This window comes from Vicia villosa, unplaced genomic scaffold (assembly GCF_029867415.1).
Source record: "Vicia villosa cultivar HV-30 ecotype Madison, WI unplaced genomic scaffold, Vvil1.0 ctg.002240F_1_1, whole genome shotgun sequence".
In the NCBI taxonomy this organism is placed as follows: Eukaryota; Viridiplantae; Streptophyta; class Magnoliopsida; order Fabales; family Fabaceae; genus Vicia; species Vicia villosa.
Window position 1 is genome coordinate 99,690 of NW_026705874.1, and position 24,716 is coordinate 124,405.

A 24,716-nucleotide genomic window follows, 5' to 3' on the forward strand; every position below is an offset into this window, starting at 1 on the left:
ATATTGTTTAGAAATACGTCTAAGTACAACCTTAGGACAAATAAACTATATATATATATATATTATAGGACTATGGCCTAGGATTGAGAATGTCTTCCCGGTGAAGGCTCTTTCCTAATTAGAATTCCTTAGTTTAAACCTCAAGATGAATTATTCCCAGTGAAACATCTTAAAAAAACCTTAGAACAAAAATAGGGCACATCCACCCAAGAGGAATTATTCCCGGTGAAACCTCTTACCCATTTGCTTAGAGCCAAACTAAGTTCAAAACCCACATAGCTTTCTCTTGTGCTATAACAAGGACCCTCGATTAGCCTCCTCTTGGGCTTACAATACAAGGACCCACAAGCTTCTTAAAAGCATATTCCCAGCTTTCTCTTGAGCTTGTATACAAGGACCCATCAGGTTTCTTATAAACATAGGAACAGGTCTTTGTCACCTTTTAGCCTACCCTGGTGAGATTCTTCTATTCTTCAAAACAGACTTCAATAAGCCAAGAATGTCTCAATCTCAGTATTGAGTTCACCTTTTGGAATGAGAGACATGGACAGTCTCTGTCACCTTTATTCTCAATCTCCAATAATTTTCCTCCTTAGTAGAGTCTAGGTTCCACATCTGAATATCCTCAGTCAGAGTCAGCCTTAATCTTGGGCTTTAAACAAGAAGTCTCAATAAATCCATTCATCCTTTCATATCACTGGAGTGCTACCCAATCATTCATTTCATAAAACCCTGGAAAGGGTCAGCCTCCAAAACAAATCTTTCAAAGTCAAATCCCCGGGAAAGGGTCAGCCTCCAAAATCAATCCTTCAAATCCAAAATCCCTAGAAAGGGTTAGCTTCCAAAATCATCTTTCAAACCTTCAAAACTCCCCAATAGAGTCTAGGTCAATCACTCAAACAAATTCCCCAGTAGAGTCAATCTTCAAACCTGGGTCTTTCATTCATCAATCCCTGCTTAACAAGAGCACAATCCCCAGAAGGGTCAACCTTTAGTCTCTAAATAACAGAGTAATCCCCTCTGAGTCAAAAGATCCCACACTGATAGGTCTTTTCCCCATTAAGAGTCAGCCTCAACCTTGGGCTTTGTACAAGGCAAATACCCCCTTTAGAGTAAAAAAACCCTCCTCATAGGTATTTCCCTATCCAGAGTCAGCCACAACCTTGGGCTTTGTACAAGGCAGATAATAGAGTCTCCCTAGGGAGTCCTTCCCCATCAAGTAGCCACAACCTTGGGCTTTGTAAAAGGCAGATAAACATCATTTCATGTGTCAAAAAATTCCTAACCTTCAGGATCTTTTCCCTAGAGAGTCAGCCACAACCTTGGGCTTTGTACAAGGCACACAAAATAGAGCCATCCCTAGGTAGAATCAGCCTCAATTCTGGGCTTCATACAGAACACAAATCATTCAGTCAAAAGTCAATTCCCAATGGAGTCATCTCCCAGAGTCAATAAAAAACCTTTTAAGCCTCAAGCTTGGGCCTCATACAAGCCAACTAAAATCAAATCTTTCATACAATAGATAGACATAACTTATCTCAATAGAGAGATATTTCTCCTATCTCACCACATTCAAACAAACAAATGAACAAACAAACATTTCAATTTCAAACATTCTCCCATTTAGGACTCTGAAAGGCATGCTCTGGCACATCCCCAAACTTGTACAAATTTCCCTAATTTGGTCGAGAATCTTTCTTTCATTCAAGAGACACGCGACTGGCATACTTGCACACAACCAAGTAAGGTCCCTCTCTTAATGAAACGAACTCAGCTTTTTTGTCACTTTAAATGTTTGTGGCGGAATAGTAGAAATACCTCTCTGAAAAGATGACTTCATGTCTCTTTCTTGTAAATAGAGATTTAATTCAAAGCTTCAACCTTGAGCTTCAAGCAAGGCACCAAAAATATCAATTAATTTCCCTAATTAGTTCCCCGAACTACAAAAAGCTCTCACAAGGAATCTCAGCTAAAGCAACTGGAAAACTCATCGAAACAAAAACAATGAAGTCGCCATCGAACATCTATTTATCCTACAATAAGGAATGGAAAATATCGAAGAAAACCAAATAACAAGCAATGGTCTCAGAGAAAGGGTAAGGGTGTCTGTTACGTGAGGGGAAGGTATTAGCACCCCTCACGTTTGTGGTCCTCCACAGGATCCATTCTTGCTAGTTTTCTAATCTAAGTGTGTGTGTGTGTGTGTGTATCATGCTATGTGCTAAGGGAAACATGTAATGAAAGATATACAGATAACAGGAAATATGCAAATAGTAGGCAAACAAGATAAAGGAAAAAAGTCGAACAAAACAACAGAAAAAGAAAAGTTCGAACAAAATAAGGAAAAAGAGAAAAGTCGCTCGCTAGGGTGTTCGTACCCTGTGCCTACGTACCTCCAATGTGCAATGGAGAAATCAGAGCGCCGTAGTTCGGCCCAAAAGTTTCTGTTTCTATCTCGATTCACGTCTCCTAGAGAAACAGAACCGAGCACCCTAAGGGAGCATGCAAACAAGGAGCATCACAAAGATCCTAGCAAACATGGCACGTGAACAGGCATCACAAATAAGAACGTGCGAACAGACATCGCAAACAAAAACAAACATGTAACAGGCATCACAAATGATAACGCGAACAGGCATCGCAAACAACATGTAACAAGCATACATCTGCAGGTGTGTGAACAAGCATCACAAAGATATCATACGAACAGGCAACGCAGATAAGAAGGTAGTGAACAAGCATCACAAAGATATCATACGAAGAGGCATCGCAGATAAGAAGGTAGTGAACAAGCATCACAACCGTATGGCATACAACCGAGCTCCGCTCGAGAAACAAACAAACTACCGAAGTAGTAATTAATGCAAATGTAGCACACAAACGAGCTCGGCTCGTAAAGCAAGCAAACTACCGAAGTAGTGACCTGGGAACTAGGGAGACGTTCTATCTAACGGGGAAAGTCCTCCGAAGCCACCGTCCACGGGGAAAGTCCTCCGAGACGGTTGAACAAGCAAATAATTGGAAATAAATGCTCTAGCTAAAGGGGAAAGTCCTCCGAAGCCACCATCCACGGGGAAGGTCCTCCGAGACGGTTGAACGAGAGAATAACGGGAAATAAACGTCCTAGCTAACGGGGAAAGTCCTCCGAAGCCACCATCCACGGGGAAAGTCCTCCGAGACGGTTGAACAAGCAAATAACTGGAAATAAACTGAAAAACAGTAAACAAACAAAAACAGAGCCTCTTTCGAGAGCTTGGCCAGATGAATGCCTAGGTCCTACTTCTCATGGAAAATATGATGTTGCATGCCTATCCTACTTCTCATGGCAAGGTATGGTGCGCGAAAGAGTAAAAAGGACAAGGGGATACCGAGCGGATAGCAAATCCGCAGTGAGCTAGCAACGTAAGCAGAAGTCCAGAATACTTCGTGTAAGCTAGCATCAAGCAAAGTCAGAAAGCATCGTCGTGAAGATAAATCACGAGCGACATGTGGGGCGTATCGGACACAACCACATAAGCAACCTGCAAGAGAAACACAAGCCAGACAATACAGGAATATACATCTCAATGAATGAGAGATCGGGTGAACCGCATCGGGAATAATTTCGTGTCCCACAAATAAAGTGGAACACGATGCAAATCAAGTCGCATCGGGAGCGAATTCGTGTCCCACAAATAAAGTGGAACACGAAGCAAGTCGAATCACAATCGAAGGCTCTCTCGAAGTACCTCGCACAAGCTAGCACACTTATTAGAAATAACAAGGAAGTGCGAACAAAGTCGCTTAATCGGATTATGAAACAAAATAGAGGTAAAATTCTAATTAAATTCTAAGAATAAAATCTAACAAGAATATTGTTTTTTTTATGACATTTTTATCTAAAACAATAGAACAAAACTATGTACAAAATATTAAATCTGACACGGAAAATAGTACATGCCTTTTTTATTATTTTTTATTATGGAAAAATTCAACAAAACTACAATGATTTTTATGTTTTTATTACACTAATGACAAATAGAAAACAAACTAGGTAAAACAATTAAATCGAATGTGAATATATGTACACAGGAGGGTTTATTGAGTGAAAATAGTGTTGCAGCTAAGGATTCAGGCGCAGGCCCAGGGTGTGAGGCCCAAGGAGCATTGTTTTTGTTAGCAATAAAAAACATGGGGAGTGCATGGGCTATAAGGGAGTGTGAATAGCGCGCAAATTGAAAGCCCAAGGTTATGAGGTTATGATCCAATGTTTACAGATTTTTTGTCATATTCTGATTTTGTGTCAATCAATCCCCATGAATAAACACAAACAATTAACCGAAAGAGGATTAGGGTTCAAAAATATGTGACCGTTCAAGTTCTCCTTCCTCTTTTTCTCGACGAGTTTAGCGGCGGCGCCGGAAAACTCTTACTCTCCGTCTCTCTCGGTCTCAACTCTCTCTCTCTGATGCGTCTCACTCTCTTATCATCGCGACGGCGGCTTCAAGACCTATCCTCACAAAACGCGAGCGTAACTCCTCCCTCTCTTCGATCAAATTACCGGCCACCGTGAACACAAGAACCATCACCTCTCATCTCGTCTCTCAGTCGCATCATGAACGTCTCAGCATACATGGATGTCGCTTCCTCTCACTCTCAAACTTGCTCCGATCGATTACCATGATTTGATTCCAAGCCTTTTCGATTCGTCATCACCGCCGATGCTTTGAAGAAGAGCAACGAGAAATTCAGAGCAAAATATCAGGTACGTGCGTTGGACCTTCTTCTCACTTCTACGTCTCTTTTCGTTTTCCTGTTGAATGATCGTTGATGTTGATTGTGATGCGATGAAGATGATTTGGTTGCGATTGAAGAGAGTTTTTGGAGTGTTGAAGACGAATCTCAGATTCGAATCGGTTAGAGATTTTTGTTGTCTTGCAGATTGAAGATGATCGGGGAAGAAGATGAAGGTGAGGTTCAATTCTTTTCAGTTACGATTCTCCTTCTCTTTTTGTTCTCACTTTTCTGTTATGCTTTTTCTGGTTCCGGTTGATGAAGATGATGATGAATCGATGGAATTTGCAGACTGAGGTAATTATTGGTTTTCTGTTACGATTGAATTTTCCTTTACGATTCTTTTGCTACGATTCTTCTGTTGAATGAATGTTTGGAGTGATGTTGTTGAATATTGTTTGTAGATTGAAACGTGAAGGATGTTGAAACTGTACGATGTGTAGATTTGGAGTTCCTCGCAGAATCCTTGAATTGAATTCGATGAACGTAATCTTGATGAAGGATCCGAGGCAGAGAAATTGCGGTTGTGAATTTCTGGAGATGGAGAAGATGGAGAAGGTTCCTGGTGCTTTCAAGAAGAGATGAAAAAGAAGATGAATCCCGGTTCTCCGATTGAAGAGGCGTGGAGTTTTTGTTCAGAGTTTGTTACGATTCTGTTCTCAATCTCTTCTGATTTTTTTTCATTTTTCTGTTATTCATCTTTTTTTCTTTGCTTGGCCTGAACCGGTGACTTCTTTGTATTGATACAGGTTCGGTTTTTGTTGGCTTGAAATTTGGTTCCGCCTTGGTTCTGATTGTGCAGGGATGATTTGTTACAAATGAGAATGGAAGGGATTCGGTTCAAAGTTGCAGATGATTCATTTTTGCTTGTTCCCAGATTGAAGTTGTCGAACCGGTTTATTGTAGCTGGTGATTTAATTTGCAGGGGCGGTTTAGTGTAGAATGTTTTGCTCAAAGAATCATGAAGAAGTTTTGTTGAAAGTTCAAGAGTGATTGTAGGGAGGAAATGAAGAGCGTGATTGGAGAATCTTCTCTGTATTTTTTTTATGTAGCCGGATTGGAATTGTAATGACTTTTTTAATGGAATTCCTTCTCAAATTCTGAAACTGTATTGTTTTTCTTAATGAATGTAATGGAAATAGGTGCTATATTTGGACATTGAATGAACTTGAATTCTTGATGTATTATCTTCAATTTATTTGAATCCAAACAACAAATTTCCCAACCATTCAAAGTAATTTCTCTTCCAATTTGAATCATTTAAATTCCCATGAAGATTCTTTTGAATATTAATCAATAAACTCTAACCGACACGCCATTTCGATGAAACTTGGTTCACTTGGTAAATCTTCGTTTCTAAGCTTCAATGACAACTTTGAATCCTTAATCTTAATTCTCAAAATACTAGTTAACTTTTGATTGAAGTAACAAGTATTTGATGAGAACCACAAAGTGTATTGGCCAAAGCAAGTGAACCAGTCAATCTCTTATGCTACCGCACTTGTATTTCGAAACATCAAAACAACAACGCATTGAAGAATCCTTGAGGAAGAAAGTATTTGAGGCGTAGAGGAAACCTCAACATATAAGCCAATTAATCCTCAATCGAACATTCACAAATTTAAGCACTCAGATGAGAAACCTTTTATTATTTTCTTGATTTTTTACCAACGAAATAAATGTCTTTGATAACTTATAGCACAGGAAAGAGGGCAAATTTTAGGGTGCAACAGCTGCCCCTATTCAAACTTCTTGAACCTGATGAGTGAGAAACGAAAGTTTTGAACCGTTGAGGTGGAAGGAGATTGAATACCAGGATGAACTCGAAAATTTGAGCTCTTGATCAATAGAATATTCCATCTTGCAATAAGAAGGAATGTACCACCCCGCAAGCAGGGAGAAAAAAACTTCGATTGACCTGGATAATTAAGTAGCTCCAACTTGCGATAAGAAGGAACAGGCAACCTCATTGCTGAGGGAAAAAACTTCAATTGGTCTGGGCACCAAGAGAAGGTCGACATCTTTGGTTGATCTGTATATCAAAACGAAATAGACGTCTTTGGCTGATCTGAATATCGGAAATAAGAATGTCTTCAATTGATCTGGGGACATCAGGACCGAGCAGACATGTCTTCTTCTGACGAAAATAAATCGTTAGATGGGTGGACATCCTCAACTGATCGGAACCATCAGGAATGTGTCCTTCTACTGATCTGGGGGCATCAGGAAGGAAATGGATATCCTCAACCGATCTGGGGGCATCGGGAATTTTAAAGAATGCTTTCAACTGATCTGGGGACATCAGGACTGAGCAAGCAAGTCTTCTTCCGACGAAAATAAATCGTCAGGTGGGTGGAAGTCCTCAACTGATCAGAACCATCAAGATTGTGCCTTCTACTGATCTGGGGGCATCAGGAAGAAAATGGACCTTCTCAACTGATCTAGGGGCATCGGGAATCAAGATTGTCTTCAACTGATCTGGGGACATCAGGACTGAGCAGACATATCTTCTTCTGAACGAACTAAATCGTTAGGGAAGGGATATTTCCGACTGATCTGGGGCATCAGAGGGCTTGCTCCTTCAGAAGATCTTAGAGATCCGGAGGCGGTTCTTTCAACTGAACTGAATTTCAGGATAAGAACAAATATCCTCAACCGATCTGGGGACATCGGGAATAGGAGTGTCTTCAACTGACCTGGCGATATCAGGAATAATAGACAGTCCTCTTCTAATTAAATAAATCATCAGGAGATATCTCCGACTGATCTGAGGCATCAGTGGGCTAGCTCCTTAGGAAGATCTCGGGAGATCCGGAGGCGATTCCTTCAACTAATCTGGATATTAGGATAGGAACAGATATCTTCAACCGATCTGGGGACATCAGGAATAGGCATGGCTTTCATCTGGTCTGACAATGTCAGGGAGAGGGAGACAAACTTCTTCTGATTTAGACATCAGGATAAGCGCCTGTGATGATTAGGCGAGTTGCTCTCTGGGAGGCATTTGTATCTTGATAACTTTCCTGCAAAAAGAAACAGATATGATATGATTTATGCATTATGCATATATGAATGTTCGTGGAGTAGTATTCCGATGATGGAAATGCTACACGCTTTTGAGAATGCTATGCGAATGATGCATGATTCGAACGCTGCTTGGGGAAACAACGGATGAGCACTGAATTGCTGAAGAAGTCCTGGAGAGAGTAGGGAACTCTGTGGGGAGGACGAAATGAGTGACCAGAAGTCACAACAATGAGCTGGCAAAAACGGATCAGCAATCTGCTGGAGACGATCAAATCTGGATGCGAGCTCTGGCTGGGGAAATAAATCCTGCTTGGGGATATGAACATCCCAATCTACTTCTTGGGGAATACCCAGGAAACTTCACTGGAGAAGAAAATTCTCGACACTCTGGGGATGTGGAGATAAGGGCAAGTCATGGAGACAACTCTGATGTGAAGTGACCAACTTGCTTGTGTAGGACGCATTCTGCTGGGGAAGTCCTAGATGAGAACAGATCCTACTGAGGATGCATGTGAATATCTGTTGAGGAAAGACTCAGTGGGAAAGATGAATACTTCTGCATAACGATCCACTGAGGAGATAAGAAATCCGCTGGGGATAAGGAATCTGCATAAGAACCTCTTGTTAAGACAACTCCACTGGGGAATAAGATGACTCCTGGGGAGAACAAGTCAATTTGTTGGAGAGAGAGACGTTCCACTGGGGAAAATGAGGAATTCAGGCAAGGAACCTCATTAAGAGCTCGCTGGGGAATCAGATACCATTCCATCATGATTCAACTAGGGAGAAGATATTCCACTGGGGAATAAGGCTTCTGAAGCATGAAGATTGTATTGAGATGTGCTTTGATGAGGAGATGGGAATCTTGGAACAAAAGAAAACCTCGTCTGAATGTACTCAGCTGGGGAATGAAAATCTCTCGCTTGGGGAGATCCTCCAACGCATCGACATGATGCACTCGAAAGGATGTACCTGCGAGATAAACAGATGAAAATGCCCCAGGATATAGCATGTAATCTTTGCATGATTTCCTCACATGGAAGAGCATGACGATGTTCAACCACAATGGGCAAATGCAAGATCAAACAGATTGTCATACATCTGAGCTTGAAACTTTCCAAACAGGCAATGGATTCACGAGTTGACAAGCAAGCAATGATTGGAATACCAAACAAGTATCGGCCAGAGTATCAAACAGGAATTGATTTTCCGAGAGAGTGCCACCAGGAAGTGGGCTTAAGGGGTCAAGCAAGTGTTGACTTCAAAGATACCAAACAGGCATTGGCTTTCAAAGTGTTCTGCACATTCGTATTGATTGTACGGATGCCACCAAGTATTGGACTTTCAGCTTCTGACTGCTGAGGATGATGACCTTGACTTCTCAAGTTCATAAGTTGTTTAGCTCACACCTGAAATTTAAACTGAACACTTCCTGATGAGGAGAAAATGCTATTGCATATTGCTTGCCCCAGCCTGTAAGGACTTTGAAGAGATTCGTCTTGTAAGGACCTTCCGATATTTGTTCATATCAAACTGATTTGCCCCAATATCAAGACTTTTGGTACCATGCCCCTGATTGACCAGTGTTGTAGGTAGCTTCAACTATGCTTGAGTGAATGCCCCTGATTGCTTAGCACTTTGAGAGATTCTTTGAATCTTGACCTGATTGCCTCAGATTGAATGAAAACTTACTCAATAGAGTACTCAAATGCTTTTGTGCCCCCTGAGGGTGATTAGACTTTGAACTATTGCTGCCTATGCTCAACGGAGTTCGGAAGACAACTTGTCCTTCGGGAGAATAAAACTTTTCATCTGAAGTTCATGATGGAAACTTTCCTGATGTTAAGCACTTGTTCATATGCAAAGAATGTTTATTATGAGAAATATAATTCTAATGCAAAGAGTATGTTTGTCTTAAAGTTTAAAGAAACTTTTGAAAGGATGTCGTAACATCGAGTTTTTTGTTAAAGAAAGATGGTGTGATACCAACTCAAGCATTTAGCGGATCTCCTAGGAGTCAGTGTACCGTATTGTCGTTACAGTCTGCTTTCGAATTAACCCTGCTTCAATTTGGACTTTTAAGGGTTGTAACGTGGCCAGGTTCACGGTTTGAGAAAAAAAAGATTTTTAGGCTCAAAATATTTATTGGTGCCCACCCCCTTCGTGATGTTCTCCAATCCTAAGTTCAGTTAACTCGATGCGAGCATTCATCTTCCAAGAGAAGTTTTGAGATGATTGAGGAATCCATGAGGCGTTCGGACATGGTAGTCACTTTAACTTTTGCTTTTGGTGTCTGATCACACGACTTTGTTCTTTTGATGAGGATCCTTATTTTGTAATCCTTGTTTTTCGCTTTTGCTTTGCTTTTTTTTTGTTTCCCTAACTTTTGCCTGGACAAATTCTTTTGAATTTCGATTTGGATGTCCAGCGGGATGCCCTAACTTTTGCCTAAGTCACTTATTTTCAAGTTGTTGACTTAGCGGGCTTTCTTCTTTTTTTTTTCATTCATTCTTTTTTTTTTGAACAAGTCGTGTAATCCTGAATATGTGATTTGTTTGAAGTGATTGTGACTGCCCGAGTCCTTGGTTGATGAAGACTTACCATTGTGGTATTGTCATCTTTTGACCTCCTGATGTGAGGGATAAACCACAGCGGCTTTGATGTTGGTCTCGACCTCCTGATGTGAGGGATAAATTTGATGTCTCGACCTCCTGAGGTGAGGGATAACTGATGTGGATTTGACTTTCCTCAATCTTTTGAAGGATAACCATTGTTGTATCCTTAGATGTGTGCTCTTGATGAGTTTTGAATGCTCGATCAGGTTAACTGATTACTACCCTGCCCCAGGGTTAAAATAAGGGTTTTTTCTGCATAGAAAAGAAACTCCTACTTCGAAGGCTCAGAGGGGTTAACGAAGGTTTCACTCCCTTATATCTCCAGTGTCTAGGAATTTGAAACAATGCCTGTACATCATCTACAGGGTTCTACTCAAAAGCATACCATTTGAGGTTCTTGGTATTATGTTCATCATTCTCCCTTCAGAGTTATCATGCTTTGTTAACAAGAGTTTAGTATCACAAAAAGCATAGAGAAACATATAAGAGCAAAAGCGAATGAATTTTTTCAAGACAAACATATTCAGTGCATTATAATTATAGTTCAAAAACAAACAAATTTTGCATACGACAGTATTGAACAAAGCAAGAAAGCTTAAACATGAACATGCACAATGATTTAAGAACTTCCAACGTTGAGGAGATCTTCTCCGAATGAACTTATTGCTTCAGAAGATCCGCTAAGTCAAAGGTGAACTTCCATTCTAGCCTTCAGGTGCGAATGTGATAGTCTTTGAGTCAATCAGGTCTTGAACCTTGTCTATGAATGGCTGACAATCTTCAATCAGATAACCAAGTTCCACAAAGTGGAAAGCACACCAAGCATTACGACAGAACACTTTAGATAACTTCCTGGAAGAAGATTTCGGCAAAGTCATACAGAAGTTGCAAGTGTCAGCTTTAGGGGTTTGAGTTGTGCCAGTGGTGCACAAACTCAAGATACAAGGCGTCTTGCTTATCCCTCGGTCGGGAGCCCCAAATAATAGCGACTGGTGTTTATGAATGCTTTAGGGATTTGAGTTGCCAATGATGCGAACTCAAGAACACGGATTCTTGCTTATCCCTCGGTCGGGAGCCCTAAATATAGCTGCCGAAACAGAAAACACCATTGTGAATGGAGGAAACTTGTATTTCTATTGGTGAACAACAATAACCTCTGATGCTTGGCTATCAAAGTCAATACTTGGAACACACAACAGTTGTTGGGAAGGAAGCCTCTGGCAGTACAAGTTGCAAGTGATTCTCATGAGTTATTCATTGAGAAAGAACAAACATTCTACTTGCAGCAAATGAAATGGGATTGACCAGTAGAAACCAATATGAACAAACTCAAACATCTCTATATCGAGCAAGTCCTGGACTCTTTGTACCTCCCCACCTTGTAAGACTTGACATTATGATCAGGTGCCCCAGAATGGAAAACACCGAGTATTGTCATCGAAATCAAGAGAGTTATCTGTGGTGAGGAAGACCCAAAGCACGAATCTTAACCAACTGAAATTCCAACTAGCAGGGAAGCAGCTGAACATAAGGGCATAGGGATCTCGTCGGCTTGTTTCTCATATTTTTTCAGTCTCCGTTGACAAGCAAAGGCTACGGAAAAGAAACTCCAGGAGGAGGAGGCAACTCGGGATATGAAGTAGAACCTTGAGAATGAGAGGTGTGCCCTTGCAGATCACTCTTGATTACTGTCTGGCAGAAGATTCTGGCGAAGTCACACGAAATTTGTAATGCTTTAGGGATTCGAGCAATGCAAATGGTGCAATGCTCAAGATAGACAGTGTCTTGCTTATCCCTCGTGCGGGAGCCCCAAACAATTTCAAAGACTTGTAGATCCAACATCACGACCAGGTGCCCCTGAATAGAACTCACACCTAGTGTCATCGTCATCAAGCATAGAAACTGTAGACATCCACACAATACGGAGCTTAACCAGATGCAAATAAAGCAAGCATGGAATAAGACATGAGAATCAGATAGATTTGTCTTTCGGTCCTCTTTTGTCGTTGCAAAAAGCGTACCCCTTGAATTCACGAGAGAAAAGGAGATTAGCCGCTGACGAGGAATTTTAGAAACCGTAAGGTTGTGGAAGAAATCCACAAACTGCTCCTTGAGTTTTTATTACTAGGAATCCTTGAGCATGGGTAACAACTTGCATGTCTTCATAAACAACCCCAACTGAGCTTTCATATTGGCAAAACTCCACACAAAGTTGTTCCATGACTAATCCTTGAACACACAATAGGGACAAGTCAAGTCTCTGAGTTTGGAGAGAATACCACGTCTGAATAAGAGATCCTCAATCCTGAACACCTTTTATGCATGAAATGTATGAGATGCGTGCAATGCCATGTTCAATCAATTTCCAAGGAATCCTCGTGTTTTGATTTTTAGCAAGCAAAAGATGGAAAAGCTCGGCATGAGGCTTAAAGATATGATTCCTTGGGAATGGAAGGATGGGAACCACAATACTGGATATAGTTGCATTGCCGCAAAATCACACGACATTGGTTCAAAGGTTCGGCATAGTTTCAGATCAACAAGAACCAATTAACCGTTGATAGAAGCACTTCCGTTGTACCACTTCTGAATAGAACCAAAAGTAACAGGATCAAAGCTCCGCCGTTGTTTCAGAATACCAAAATATCGCGCACAATGAGAACAGACCAAATAAAGGTCCGACCTCAAATTTGAAGAAGTAAATGGTATGTAGGAGCCAAGGTTTCCTGTCCCATCCCAAAACCGCACAGGTAGGAATCCTAAACACACACAGGATGTCCCTAATGGTCGCCAGGAATTTCGAACAAACAATGAGAGCGCCTGCCTACGGCAATAAGCATGCCAGACAGAGATCGCCTCACCGAGTCCTCTCCTGGTTGTGGTATGCTATGCCAACTCTACGTGTCAGGCGCCACGAGAGCCAACATAACTATCCACGCTAATCTAAGTGTATACTTGGTCTGGGTAATGGACCTTTTACCTCACAGTAACATCCCGCCCGCCAAAAAAACAACCAGCCAGCACAGCAGTATATCCAGAATATGGAAAGCGGTAAACACATAGATGCAAATGCATGCAAGCAATATATACAATGATGCTAGCAGTAAACACACAAACACCCACAGAAAAGAAAACAAGCAAGAACTAGGAACGACACTCAAGAGTCCCCAGTGAAGTCGCCAGCTGAAGCAACTGGAAAACTCATCGAAACAAAAACAATGAAGTCGCCATCGAACATCTATTTATCCTACAATAAGGAATGGAAAATATCGAAGAAAACCAAATAACAAGCAATGGTCTCAGAGAAAGGGTAAGGGTGTCTGTTACGTGAGGGGAAGGTATTAGCACCCCTCACGTCTGTGGTACTCCACAGGATCCATTCTTGCTAGTTTTCTAATTTAAGGATGTGTGTGTGTGTGTATCATGCTATGTGCTAAGGGAAACATGTAATGGAAGATATACAGATAACATGAAATATGCAAATAGTAGGCAAACAAGATAAAGGAAAAAAAGTCGAACAAAACAACAGAAAAAGAAAAGTTCGAACAAAATAAAGAAAAAGAGAAAAGTCGCTCGCTAGGGTGTTCGTACCCTGTGCCTACGTACTTCCAATGTGCAATGGAGAAATCAGAGCACCGTAGTTCGGCCCAAAAGTTTCTGTTTCTATCTCGATTCACGTCTCCTAGAGAAACAGAACTGAGCACCCTAAGGGAGCATGCAAACAAGGAGCATCACAAAGATCCTAGCAAACATGGCATGTGAACAGGCATCACAAATAAGAACGTGCGAACAGACATCGCAAACAAAAACAAACATGTAACAGGCATCACAAGTGATAACGCGAACAGGCATCGCAAACAACATGTAACAAGCATACATCTGTAGGTGTGTGAACAAGCATCACAAAGATATCATACGAACAGGCAACGCAGATAAGAAGGTAGTGAACAAGCATCACAAAGATATCATACGAAGAGGCATCGCAGATAAGAAGGTAGTGAACAAGCATCACAACCATATGGCATACAACCGAGCTCCGCTCGAGAAACAAACAAACTACCGAAGTAGTCATTAATGCAAATGCAGCACACAAACGAGCTCGGCTCGTAAAGCAAGCAAACTACCAAAGTAGTGACCTGGGAACTAGGGAGACGTTCTAGCTAACGGGGAAAGTCCTCTGAAGCCACCGTCCACGGGGAAAGTCCTCCGAGACGGTTGAACAAGCAAATAATTGGAAATAAATGCTCTAGCTAACGGGGAAAGTCCTCCGAAGCCACCGTCCACGGGGAAGGTCCTCCGAGACGGTTGAACGAGAGAATAACGGGAAATAAACGTCCTAGCTAACGGGGAAAGTCCTCCGAAGCCACCATCCACGGGGAAAGTCCTCCAAGACGGTTGAACAAGCAAATAACTGGAAATAAACTGAAAAACAGTAAACAAATAAAAACAGAGCCTCTTTCGAGGGCTTGGCCAGATGAATGCTTAGGTCCTACTTCTCATGGCAAATATGATGCTGCATGCCTATCCTACTTCTCATGGCAAGGTATGGTGCGCGAAAGAGTAAAAAGGACAAGGGGATACCGAGCGGATAGCAAATCCGCAGTGAGCTAGCAACGTAAGCAGAAGTCCAGAATACTTCGTGTAAGCTAGCATCAAGCAAAGTCAGAAAGCATCGTCGTGAAGATAAATCACGAGCGACATGTGGGGCGTATCGGACACAACCACATAAGCAACCTGCAAGAGAAACACAAGCCAGACAATACAGGAATATACATCTCAATGAATGAGAGATCGGGTGAACCGCATCGGGAATAATTTCGTGTCCCACAAATAAAGTGGAACACGATGCAAATCAAGTCGCATCGGGAGCGAATTTGTGTCCCACAAATAAAGTGGAACACGAAGCAAGTCGAATCACAATCGAAGGCTCTCTCGAAGTACCTCGCACAAGCTAGCACACTTAGTAGAAATAACAAGGAAGTGCGAACAAAGTCGCTTAATCGGATTATGAAACAAAATAGAGGTAAAATTCTAATTAAATTCTAAGAATAAAATCTAACAAGAATATTGTTTTTTTTATGACATTTTTATCTAAAACAATAGAACAAAACTATGTACAAAATATTAAATCTGACACGGAAAATAGTACATGCCTTTTTTATTATTTTTTATTATGCAAAAATTCAACAAAACTACAATGATTTTTATGTTTTTATTACACTAATGACAAATAGAAAACAAACTAGGTAAAACAATTAAATCGAATGTGAATATATGTACACAGGAGGGTTTATTGAGTGAAAATAATGTTGCAGCTAAGGATTCAGGCGCAGGCCCAGGGTGTGAGGCCCAAGGAGCATTGTTTTTGTTAGCAATAAAAAACATGGGGAGTGCATGGGCTATGAGGGAGTGTGAATAGCGCGCAAATTGAAAGCCCAAGGTTATGAGGTTATGATCCAATGTTTACAGATTTTTTGTCATATTCTGATTTTGTGTCAATCAATCCCCATTAATCTTAATCAAACTCAATTAATCGCCATTAATATACAGATTTTCTCTTAACAATGCAATCAATAATAAACACAAACAATTAACTGAAAGAGGATTAGGGTTCAAAAATATGTGACCGTTCAAGTTCTCCTTCCTCTTTTTCTCGACGAGTTTAGCGGCGGCGCCGGAAAACTCTTACTCTCCGTCTCTCTCGGTCTCAACTCCCTCTCTCTCTGATGCGTCTCACTCTCTTATCATCGCGACGGCGGCTTCAAGACCTATCCTCACAAAACACGAGCGTAACTCCTCCCTCTCTTCGATCAAATCACCGGCCACCGTGAACACAAGAACCATCACCTCTCATCTCGTCTCTCAGTCGCATCATGAACGTCTCAGCATACATGGATGTCGCTTCCTCTCACTCTCAAACTTGCTCCGATCGATTACCACGATTTTATTCCAAGCCTTTCCGATTCGTCATCACCGCCGATGCTTTGAAGAAGAGCAACGAGAAATTCAGAGCAAAATATCAGGCACGTGCGTTGGACCTTCTTCTCACTTCTTCGTCTCTTTTCGTTTTCCTGTTGAATGATCGTTGATGTTGATTGTGATACGATGAAGATGATTTGGTTGCGATTGAAGAGAGTTTTTGGAGTGTTGAAGATGAATCTCAGATTCGAATCGGTTAGAGATTTTTGTTGTCTTGCAGATTGAAGATGATCGGGGAAGAAGATGAAGGTGAGGTTCAATTCTTTTCAGTTACGATTCTCCTTCTCTTTTTGTTCTCACTTTTCTGTTATGCTTTTTCTGGTTCCGGTTGATGAAGATGATGATGAATCGATGGAATTTGCAGACTGAGGTAATTATTGGTTTTCTGTTACGATTGAATTTTCCTTTACGATTCTTTTGCTACGATTATTCTGTTGAATGAATGTTTGGAGTGATGTTGTCGAATATTGTTTGTAGATTGAAACGTGAAGGATGTTGAAACTATACGATGTGTAGATTTGGAGTTCCTCGCAGAATCCTTGAATTGAATTCGATGAACGTAATCTTGATGAAGGATCCGAGGCAGAGAAATTGCGGTTGTGAATTTCTGGTTTTATGTGTTGGTGAGTTGAAGATGGAGAAGGTTCCTGGTGCTTTCAAGAAGAGATGAAAAAGAAGATGAATCCCGGTTCTCCGATTGAAGAGGCGTGGAGTTTTTGTTCAGAGTTTGTTACGATTCTGTTCTCAATCTCTTCTGATTTTTTTTCATTTTTCTGTTATTCATCTTTTTTTCTTTGCTTGGCCTGAACCGGTGACTTCTTTGTATTGATACAGGTTCGGTTTTTGTTGGCTTGAAATTTGGTTCCGCCTTGGTTCTGATTGTGCAGGGATGATTTGTTACAAATGAGAATGGAAGGGATTCGGTTCAAAGTTGCAGATGATTCATTTTTGCTTGTTCCCAGATTGAAGTTGTCGAACCGGTTTATTGTAGCTGGTGATTTAATTTGCAGGGGCGGTTTAGTGTAGAATGTTTTGCTCAAAGAATCATGAAGAAGTTTTGTTGAAAGTTCAAGAGTGATTGTAGGGAGGAAATGAAGAGCGTGATTGGAGAATCTTCTCTGTATTTTTTTTATGTAGCCGGATTGGAATTGTAATGACTTTTTTAATGGAATTCCTTCTCAAATTCTGAAACTGTATTGTTTTTCTTAATGAATGTAATGGAAATAGGTGCTATATTTGGACATTGAATGAACTTGAATTCTTGATGTATTATCTTCAATTTATTTGAATCCAAACAACAAATTTCCCAACCATTCAAAGTAATTTCTCTTCCAATTTGAATCATTTAAATTCCCATGAAGATTCTTTTGAATATTAATCAATAAACTCTAACCGACACGCCATTTCGATGAAACTTGGTTCACTTGGTAAATCTTCGTTTCTAAGCTTCAATGACAACTTTGAATCCTTAATCTTAATTCTCAAAATACTAGTTAACTTTTGATTGAAGTAACAAGTATTTGATGAGAACCACAAAGTGTATTGGCCAAAGCAAGTGAACCAGTCAATCTCTTATGCTACCGCACTTGTATTTCGAAACATCAAAACAACAACGCGTTTGAAGAATCCTTGAGGAAGAAAGTATTTGAGGCGTAGAGGAAACCTCAACATATAAGCCAATTAATCCTCAATCGAACATTCACAAATTTAAGCACTCAGATGAGAAACCTTTTATTATTTTCTTGATTTTTGACCGAAGAAATAAATGTCTTTGATAACTTATAGCACAGGAAAGAGGGCAAATTTTGGGGTGCAACATCAGCGAGCTAATCAAAAACCAAAAACACTCAGTTCATCTGTCTTTCATTTCAATTCAATTCAATTCTCTCTCCTAACACAAAGGAGAAACTTTCTCAATCAATTAGCAAACACAAACACATAGACACATAGAAGGTTCCCGTAGAATATTACGGATATGTAGGGTGCTTAAAACCTTCCCTATGTATAACCGACCTCCCGGACTCCAGAATTTCTAGTCTAGGTGAATCCCCACACTTAGCAAACTCTTAGGGTTTATTTGAGATCTTTTTCCCCTTCCTCCTCGTAGGATAATTAAAAAGTTTGTATGCTATTGTAGGAAGAACTGAAATAAAATTCATCCCACAAGGGCGCTTCTCTCCTTCCAAATTTCACGTGAAGGGTTTAGCGTGCCGTCCTCCCAAGTGAAACGGGGAGGTAAAAAAACGACACCACAGAAAAATGGCGACTCTGCTGGGGACAAGTAATAACCTTGGTTTTCATCCAAACCAATGGTTGACTTGTGCTGGTCCAACCCCAATGAGGAATTAGGGATGCCAAATTCCCCCTAAAACAAGAGAGGTCCTGCCTAACCTCTGTGTCATTTCATGTGTTTGTTGCATTTATACTTGTTTATTTTTTATGTTCTGTATCGGGAAAAGGCTTGATTCCCCATTGTGGTGAGAAATCCTATACCCGGATTTGAGTGCAACCTAAGATAGGATGGAGGATGTCTTCTCAGTGAAACCCTCTAATCTTGGTTCCCAAATCTACTCTTGGGATTTGCCTGGCTGGTTGTGATTAACTGCGTCAATGCATTCCGAGACTGATTTGTACCAGGAGGACCTAGAAACACTTTAACCCCACTGAAAGCCTCTTAGGACATAGAGCGGTGATTACGAAAGTAATTGTCACGCAGATACTACACTCAGAGAAAACTCTCTTGAAGATACTAGTCAACGTATCTTTAAGATTGAGCAAAAGCTCTGAGACCCTTAGAACCCATTCTACAGGTACAAAAATCATTATCCATAGTTTACCCTGGGGCGAGGTTAGCGACGTGACTCCATGACCACTATACCCTTCTACCCCATGTTTGCTAAAAACTCTTGTGTGCGTATTCATGCATTCATCATAATAATTAAAACAAAAAGTCTTTTTCGAGTCGTTATTCAAGGAGACTAAATAACGTACGTTTTGAACTTCATAAAGAGAAAGAGAGAAACAGAGAAAGGACTTAAGGATCTATACCATGGATTACGGAAGAAAGAGAACTAGGAAATACACCTTCAAAATTCCTAAGGTCGAGGAATTGGAAAAGCTCGGAAAATTGGTGGTCAGCCCCTAGGCTTTCAAGGAGAAGTGTGGAAAACTTCTGCCTCTTATCAATACCAACATTGTGGATGGGATCCTTCCCACTTTGGTACAGTTTTACGATCCAACGTATCACTGCTTCACCTTTCCAGATTATCAACTCATGCCTATGTTGGAGGAGTACTCTCGTCTGGTTGGAATACCTGTGTACGCGCAAGATCCGTACTCCAGTTTGGAAAAGAATCTTGACGAAGTCATCATTGCTGCAACTACTCCCTTGAACGTAGTCAACGTCAGAACTCATATGGTGAGTAAAGGATGAATTCAAGGACTACCCTCTAAGTTCCTGTTGGATCAAGCTCGGTACTTCGTCAACATCCAAGATATGAGCGCTTTTGAGGACATCTTGGCATTGCTTATCTACGGATTGTTTTTGTTTCCTAACATTGACAATTTCATCGACATCAACACAATTAAGATCTTCTTAATTGGAAATCCATTTCCAACCTTGCTTGCAGATGCTTACCACTCTGTGCATTCAAGAAACCTGCATCAAGGAGGATTAATCACATGCTGTGTACCGTTGTTATACGAATGGTTCGTCTCGCACCTGCCGAAGCCTAGCACTTTCTAGAACATGAGGGATGGCCTTCATTGGTCACAGAAAATCATGTTCCTCACTCATTCAGACATTGATTGGTGTAGTCCTGACAACGACGAAACCAAGATCATCTACAGTTGCGGAAGTTATCCCAACGTACCCTTTATTGGATCTAAGGGAGGAATCAGTTATAATCCAGCTTTATCCCGTTGTCAACATGGCTATCCCATGAAAAACATACTAAGTAGCATTCATTTGGAGGGTCTGTTCTTCAAGAACATCGACGATCATGGTAACATGTTGAAGAAGGAAATTATCCAAGCCTGGCGTCTTGGTCACAGCAAAGGGAGAAGATTGTTAGGAAAACATCTTTGTATCTCCCTAGATCCTTACCTTCCATGGGTACGCGTCAGGGCATTCAAGCTCAGGATGCCATATCAGCGTCAAGAACCTATTCCCCTTAGGGAACCAATCTTCCTTTTCTCCACCGATGTTGAGAAACTACAAGCAACATTAACCAAGGTGTGCCAAGAAAGGAATGCTTGGAAAAACAAGTATCGAATTGTCAACACGGAAAATGTTGAGATTCAGAACATCCTAAGAAGGAAGGATGAGTTACTTAAAGTACTCGAACGACAAGTGACACAAACGTCAATTTCTCACCATATCCCTCATGCTTCCTGGATCATCGATCAGCTCACGTCTCAAGAAACAGAAGATGTTAGAACGTGAAGTTGGCTCTTCGTCAAAGTTTTAGAGTCCTTTCTCTCTGTTTCTCTGTATTCCCCTTTTCAAAGTGTGTAAAAAACGGCGTTTCGCTTAATCAATAAAAAGTCTGATGTTTCATAACGTAATTATGGTGTTTCCTTGAAAAACATTAATTTAATTGCATGCATCACTTTAGTCGTAAGCACTGACACGAGAATTGTCGCGGTCCTAATCGTCACTTTCCTTACTCCAGAAAGAGAGGAGGTGAAGGAGGTGAAGGAAGGCATTCAAGATGTCTCATTCATACAACACTCGTTCAAGTCGCAAGAAAAGAATGGACGACTTAGAGCAAGAGAATGGAGAACTCCGAGATGAGGTCACTACTCTCGAAGAATCTGTTGAAAGGCTCAACAGCATGGTAGAAGCCCCGGTGGTTGCACAAAGTCGACCTCCACCAGAAGAACCACAAAGGACTGTGGTTTCCGAGATTGTTTCTACTCCTATTCCTCAGTATACCATGCTGCCCAACCGACCTTGGGGCATGCCTATAACTTTACTCCAGAAGGGTACATACCCCCAGTTTCTGAAGTTCCAAGAGTCACAATGGATATGCATCCACCAGAGGGTTACAGACCTCCGGAAATTGAAGTTCCAAGAGCAACAGCTACGGGTTTCACACAACAGAATGCTGAGATACCAAGATTTGCTGCCATCATAACTTCTCCGCAACCAATTGTGCATATTTTTCCTCCGCCAGGCGGACAAATGTATCATCACACTCCCAATGAGGACGCTGGCGTGTAAGAAAGATTGGACAAGTTCCAAGAACAGTTTCTGCAAATGCAGAAGGAACTCAAGACTATCCGAGGACAAGATCTATTTGGAAAGAACGCTGCAGACCTCTGTCTGGTTCCGAATGTTAAGATTCCTCACAAATTCAAAGTACCAGATTTCAAGAAGTACAAAGGGAATTCGTGCCAGCAAAGTCACCTAGTGATGTACACTCGAAGGATGTCAACTCAGATTGATAATCAACAATTGCTCATTCACTATTTTCAAGACAGCCTGACTGGTGCTGCTCTTAAGTGGTACATGAACTTGGACAGTTCAGAGATTCGTACTTTTCGAGACCTCGGAGAGGCCTTCGTCAAACAGTATAAGTACAATCTGGATATGGCTCCTGACAGAGATCAACTTTGGGCCATGAATCAAAAGGATAAAGAGAGTTTCAAAGAATACACTCATAGATGGTGTGAAGTTGCTGCTCAAATTTGTCCTCCCCTTGAAGAGAAAGAAATGACAAAAATCTATCTCAAGACTTTGAGTCCATTTTACTACAAACAAATGGTCGCAAGTGCACCTAATGACTTTACCGAGATGGTGAACATAGGCATACGTCTAGAAGAAGCAGTTCGAGAAGGACGCTTGAACAAAGAATCAAAATCTTCTATTGGTCCTAGGAAGTATGGAAGTTCTTTCCAGAAGAAAAAGGATCAAGACGTTAGTAGTGTCTTGCACAAAGCAAGAAAGAGGTTTCAACCTCAAGTTGCTACAGTAACTCCGGTTGTTAGCTCAGCGCCAGCTTATCAACCTCAGGTTTCTCAACAACCATTTCAACAAAGGTCACAACAACCTCAACAACAGGTTCGACCACCAAATTTCAACAATCGGGCACCAAGGTATCCTGCCGTACGCGGAATTGTTTCCAACTCTACTGGCAAAAGGACTTATTCAGACGAAGAGTCCTCCAAATCCTGCAAATAATTCTTCACCTTGGTTCAAGGCTGACCAATCTTGTCCCTATCATCAGGGGGCACCAGGTCACAGCATTGAGAACTGTTTCAGTTTCAAGGCCGACATTCAAAGATTAGTAAAGAGTGGAATGCTATCCTTCAAAGATACTAATTCCAACGTCCAAGCGAACCCTTTACCGCAACATAAAGAAGCTTCGGTAAATCTGGTGGATCAACACCCCAATGTCATTCAAATCTATGACATTCGTCAGATAGGGGAAAATCTTGTCAGAATGCACACTAGACAAGCTGGGTACTGCCACGTACCACCTCACAACTACTTCACATGTGAAATTTGTCCTAAGAATAATCAAGGATGTGCTGTAGTTCAAGCTGCATTGCAAGAGCAAATGGATTTAGGATGGAATCAACACATCCGAGTCGAAACTGAATGTGACATCAACATGGTTCAAGGATGTCCAGGAGAATACAAGATCTACAAAGTTGAAAATCTCGAAGGATCGGTAGTCAGGTTCCATAAGACTTTAAATGGACTTGCCTACTTTGGAACAGATTTCCATCCTTACAGCAGATGCAGAATTTGTCGAAGAAATTTGAGAGGATGTTTACGCGTCCGCAACGACATTCAAAAACTAATCGATGACAATACCATTACAGTTCTTGCCAATAGGTAAGATGACGAAGTCTTTACCGTGTCTCCTCAGATTAATCAAGTTGAACCAATGCAAGTTAAGTATGACAGCAGGAAGACAACAATTGCCTCGTTAGTCATCTACTTACCAGGTCCTGTACCGTATAAGTCTTACAAGGCTATACCATATAAGTACAAAGCTACATTCATTGAAAATGGTAAGGAAATACCATTACCATCTGTTATCAACATTGCCGATGTTAGTCAAGTCACCAGAAGTGGATGAGTCTTCAATAGAACAACAGAAAATATGGAGAAACCTTTGGAATAAGCACCACATAAGCAAGACAATCATTCGACCAATGTTGTTCAAGCGAAAGAAAATGATGAGATCTTGAAATTAATCCAGAGGAGTGAATACAACATTGTAGATCAACTGCTACATACTCCGTCTAGGATATCTGTGTTTTCCCTACTATTGAGTTCTGAGGCTCATAGGGAAGCTCTACAGAAAGTTTTGGAACAAGCTTTCGTAGAACCTGGTGTTACCATAGGGCAATTCAACAACATCGTTGCCAACATCTCCGCATGAACTAATCTAAGTTTCTGTGACAAAGATCTTCCTGAAGAAGGAGTGGGGCATAATCTGCCACTCAACATCTCAGTTAGCTGCATGGGTGATGTTCTCACAAGGGTCTTAATAGACAATGGATCCTCTCTCAACATCATGCCCAAGTCAACATTGTCAAGATTGTCCTTCAAGGCTTTCCCATTAAGGGACAGTCACGTCATCGTCAAGGCGTTTGATGGATCGAGGAAGTCAGTTTTTAGAGAAGTCGATCTTCCCATAACTATTGGACCTCATACTTCCAAAATCACGTTCCAAGTTATGGATATCCAGGCAGCATACAGTTGTTTTCTAGGTCGCCCATGGATTCATGAGGCTGGGGCAATTACTTCAACACTTCATCAGAAACTGAAGTTCATACGAAACGATAAATTGGTAACCGTATGTGGAGAACGAGCTCTGATCGTTAGCAGTCTGTCATCATTCTCCGACATAGAACCAAAAGAAGTCGCTGGAACTAAGTTCCAAGCACTTTCCTTGGACAAGGAAAAGGGTAAGGAGAAAGCAGCGTCTATTTCTTCCTACAAAGATGCAATCCAAGTTGTAAAGGATGGCACTACCAGTGGTTGGGGGCACATTGAGATTCCTACCAACAACAAAAAAAGAACAGGAGTTGGATTTGAAGGATAGAAAAACACTTAGAAAGGGGGGGGGGTTTAAATAAGTGTAGTCTAAAAACTTGAACGATAAAAACAATTTGCACAGTTATTTTTATCCTGGTTCGTTGTTAACTAAACTACTCCCGTCCACCCCCACGGAGTGATTTACCTCACCTGAGGATTTAATCCACTAATCGCAACAGATTACAATGGTTTTCCACTTAGCCCACGACTAAGTCTTCTAGAGTATCCTGATCACAACCTGATCACTCTAGGAACAAATGCTTAGA